Source organism: Strix uralensis, chromosome 3, assembly GCF_047716275.1.
Source record: "Strix uralensis isolate ZFMK-TIS-50842 chromosome 3, bStrUra1, whole genome shotgun sequence".
NCBI classification, from domain to species: domain Eukaryota; kingdom Metazoa; phylum Chordata; class Aves; order Strigiformes; family Strigidae; genus Strix; species Strix uralensis.
The window spans coordinates 60,509,251-60,514,511 of NC_133974.1; positions in this window are offsets into that span (position 1 = coordinate 60,509,251).

Here is a 5,261-nt window from a genome sequence, read left to right on the forward strand (position 1 = left end):
ATTTTGCTACTGGCTAATAAGATGGGAATTCAAAATAAGGTTTTTCTGAAATTTCCTTTAATTTGGTTAACACATGTTTAAATACATTTCTTTTCTAGAGTGGATTATTTAATTAGCATGCTTCAACTGTAACAGTGTCTTTTGCAGGAATCTTCTAAGGAAATACAGCTACCATAGGATAAGAAGGAAGATCTTCACACAGATAAAAAACTGGTTAAGAGTTCGGAAGCAATGGATAGGACTAAAACGTCACTTTTCATACTGAAGGAGTTTATGCATAAAGTGCTACAGTAATATGTGCTTGGGCCTGAGCAGCATGGGCCCAAGCAGCATAGGTCCAGGCATGGATTTCATAGATAATTCAGGGAAGAGGTGAGCAGTGAGGTGATAAATTTTGCTGATGATGCTCAGGTATTTAATGTAGTAAAGCTGTCTGCAAAAAACTAAGGGAGTCACACAAGACTGAGTGATGGAGAAATAAATGGCAGCAAAAAATTCAATATAGGTAAACATAAAGTGACACGCATGGAAAAATAATGACCCTAACTTTATTTATAGAATGAGAACCATTGAGTTGACTATTCCCATTCAAGAATGATATCTTGAGAGAAAGAAAAGTATCAGTCCAGTGCTCATTCATGGAGAACGAAGCAGGCAACTTTGTTCTTCCACTACATGATGAAGACCATGGTGTAATCCCCTCTGAAATACTGTGTGGAGCCCTGTTCCTCCACACCAAAGGGGATGTAGTGTACGGAGGTGGGTAACATGGGTGCTCAGAAGCACAGAACGATTTCCCAATGAAGAATAATAAACCAGATTTGAACTCTTTTGGGTAGAAATAAGATGACACAAAGTGGATGGTATTCCATAATCACAAAATGTTGTGATGGAGAAGCCTAAGAGCACAGTCAAGTATTCTCCAAAGACACTGCTGGAAGTGGTTCAGGGTGTGACTATGTCCTGGCTGATGGTTACTGCCCTCCTGCCTGAGTTCAGTGCCATGGCAGCAGAGTCAGCAGTATAAAGCAAGCATGCATGATGTGCCTGCCGCGGTACAGTCTTGTAACTGAAGTTTGTAATAGCAGTGGATTTAGGCTGGGATAGCTAACACTGATAACCAGGCTAGAGAACAGCGTACTTTCTTGTGGGATGGATAATTCAAGATGACAGGTGAAGTGACAAGGTGGGGATATTTTAAAACTCCTGCAAATAGATTCCTTGGAGCACATCTAGTCACATCCTTTGTTTCCAAAAGACCATAGGACTTAAACTACTAAACCGGTCACACATTTTTTAAACGATCAGTGTGTTGAAAGGTGAAGTTCCTTTCCTGAAAACATTTGGAACTGAAGCTTTTCTTTTGTTGCATGTGAAAAGTTCAAAGTTAATGAATATTTTGTTGGGTTGACATGGGAGTAGGTAGTCTACTGTGCTACGCAGTTTTAATCAAAAATGTTTATTCCAGTGTGTTGAGTCATGTCAATGTTCAACTACGAGCATAGCATGCTTCATCAGAAAACCCAAGCTAGACAGTCAAGATATGAGTATATAAAATATATATCACTTACTAACATTGACCTTGTTATTGTAGAAGTCAGCTTGTCAAAAATTTTCCCCTATAAAAGGGAAAATTTAATAGGTATTTTTGTGAATATTTATCTTCATTTCACCCTCTGTGTACAAGAAAAATTATAACATGATATATTTTTGCTTTCAGTGCAATACCAGTATATATAAGTAACCTACAGAATAGGTATAATATTTACCTGCATTTGTACATGTGTGTGTGTGTATCTCTGCATATGTTATCCATAACTACAGAGTGGTTTATAAAGAATAGATGTATAAATGTATATCTTCAGTATATTCTATCATAATAATTAGATGGAATGTATAATAAAATTTAGTAGCACTGACTCATATTCATGGCTTAAACTATTTAAAACCTTTTTTTTCATTTTCCTTCAATGTAGATTATTTTCAGAAGACAGAAAAACATATTAATGTAACTTGAAAGAGAAGTGCAAAATTTCAGTTTTTCATGTTTTTCTTTTTGATTTGAGGTATCATCAGAGAAAAGGTCAGTATTAGGCTCAGAGTTTTCTGTTTCAAAAGAAAAATGGACATATTTGTTGGTTAGATCCTAGAATAAAGGTCTATAATATAAAAACTGCCTGACTTCCAAATTAGAGAAATACCTGCTTGTTCTATACAATCATCACAGGCCTTTAAGTTTAAATAATGACTGCAGCGATTCTCATGTGGGTTATATGTAAATTGCTGATATTTCCCTGGGCAGTTTGCACACTCCTCTCCCTAAATCTGATTTCACTTGTCTGAGACCTCAACACATTTTGTTCTTTAGAAATCAGGCTGGCTGTGGTGGCCAGCTGTCACACAGATCTCCCCTTTCCCTTTCCCCTATCAGTAATAAGGGCAGGAAGAAGTGTCATCTCAGCTGCCTTTTTGTTGACAAGGAGCCAGAGATTTGTGCTAAGATTTAAAAAATATGGTAGAAGGCATTGAAAATAAAGGAGGAAACATCAAGATCCTAAAGGACTCAAAAGTTTTGCTTGACTTTTAAGCTTGAGAACTTTTGGATGCTAAAAGATAAGAGATATGTTTTGTCATTCAGACAACTAGCTTAAAACTTCAACCCCATTATTAGCATGGATTTTGGAAGGGCTCTCCCATGTGATGCACAACCATCCTCTCTTTTCTGGCCATGGCCAGCAAACCCATCTTTTTTCCTCCAGTGATGGCGGTGACTGTGTTATTGCACAGCAGCCATGGGGTCTCCTTTTCTTTCTTCAAAACCACAGAAGCCCAAATGTTAAAGACATTTTGAGACTTGAGTTGACCGTTGCTTTTGGTTTTTCACTCTTCTTTGCTTCCCATGTCTGATCAGGATTGGAAACAGAAGTGTTGAAAGACTATACTTACATACTCTTCATTGAGCACTGACACTGTGCTCGGAGTTTAACGACCCACTGAAATACCACAAAAAAAGATTACTTTTATGGTATTTCAAACCCGACCAGAAAAATTACTGGAAGTTTCACAAGAATACCCCGTTTTTGCAAGACTTCCAGGCTAGTTCTGAAGATCAAAGATGGTCAGGCAGTCTGGATGAAACACAAATGAATGTTTGGATATTGGGTCCTTAGCCAAACCAAAGTGAACCTCCGAATTGTAAGGTTTGTTCTCTCTTCTGTTCTTCAGTATTAATAACATTCAGGTTAAGCCTGCCTGATTCAACATGGAGTTTCTATTTGATGAGTAGATAATGTTTTGGGCCCTCTGTGTATGCTTTTTATGGTTTGCTAACAGGTTTTTGATATTAGTTTTAAAAAATTTGGTATGAAATCTAGTGGTTACAGTCATATCCAAGGGAATGTGAGCTGTTCCTACAGCAGATATTAGAAAGAATAATTGCACTATTCTGTTATAGGAAAGAAAAGGTGAATGTTAACACACTGTGAGCAAGGCTCATGTGTTGTACCTTGTATGATAGAGCTGGTGTACTACTACACACCATTGAAGTGACAAAATTTGAGGCTTTGTGTTTTGGGGTCTTTTTTTAAGCTGTCACCCACTTACCGTGGAGTAAGTGTTTGCAGAGAGTTCTCATGATGTTTCAACTCACTCTAATTTTGTGCCCAAGCTTGTTTGATTAGTTGCACCCATATTTTTATTATAAAAGTGATAAAGTATAAAGTAAATTAATAAATATAAAAATCATTTTAAAATAGGTAAATTCTTCCTCATGTGAAATGTCACACTGACCTTGACATTTCCAGCCCTGCTGAATTTCTATCCTTGGCTGGCTGTTTCATGGTAGAATTTTCCATGTCGCCTCTCCTGTGGACGAGCATTTCCATGATCCTTCAGTGCTGTCATTCATGTCACACCCATCATTCCTTCAGGGCAGCCATCACATGCTTTGACATGTAACAAAATTATGGTTAACAGCTTTGAAGACCGTGTTGTCTACATGTGTGTTGCTACAGCTGGGTCACGCAGAGAGGAGGATATATGACAAGATGCTTTTCTACTGCTAGCTTTGTGTCCATTTGCTTTGTGACTTGGAACAGACCTGCTGGTTTTGCATGGCACAATTTCTCCATCTGTGAAGGGTGGGTAAATGTACTTGCCAGGTAAAATATTTTGAAACCTATATCTGCAAAGAGCTCTAAGGAAAGCTGCATATTATTATTATTATTATGCTTTATTATATGAAAAGTTAAAAAATACACTAGCTAATCTGGTGTGGCAGGAACAAGTATTTAAACTTTCAGAGAAAGAATCATCCTGGTTAGAAAAAATTGAGATCTGGGTTCCTGGCTTCAGAGACTAACATCAGGGATGGAGAAAGTTTTAAATTCTTAATACTGGTTGCTTTATGATATTCATGAGAGTAAAGTCAAAGACTTAAAAATACTTGGACTGTGCTATTAATAATGCACTGGAAATCTACAGGTATAACTCCAAGCTTTAATGAAAATAAAGGTGAAGTGTGGGCCTAGCATATCTATGCATATATGTCACATACTGTGCAGTAAAAACTTGCTTTTGCATAAAATCAATATTTAGTTGTCAAATTTCCCTTGTTTCCCACTAATAATGGATGGAGTCATCTGTTTCAGTTGTAAATCCACCAGCTGGAAGTAATGAGATGAACTGTCCATAGCAATATGAAAGATATACATGCCTATTCAAAGTCAGCCCATCTGTGGAGATCCATGGAGAAGCATAGTAGGGAATTTTATATAGACATACAGTAAAACAGTCTCTTGTGATACTGTAGGAGCTGTGGGGGCCTAATCTTTACATTTGACTATTAAATTAGGAAGGGCAAAGCCTACACAATACCAATGGTATTAGTCATGTCTGGAGGGGCATCCAATACCAGATGTCACTTTTCTGATCTTTCATGCTCAGCTCTTAGAGTTTCTGGCACGTCAGAGTTCGCATCTGAATACAATTTAAGTTATAACAATACAATCAGCATGTCTAACTATTTTTGCCTTTCTCTCTGCTATTTTGGGAGCTAGGCTATGGTGAGCCTCTGTTGTTTAATTTAAAAGCCTTCCTTGTCCCCTGACTCTAGCCTCATGAGGTAATGCTGGGGGATGTCAGAGAGTGGTGTTAAAGAACTGTTGTTTGACAAGTGCTACTGGTTTTAACTGAATTGCTTGTTTATTGGCTGCACAATTCATCTGTTAGCATAGCACAGAAAAAATAATGTTGGCAGTAAA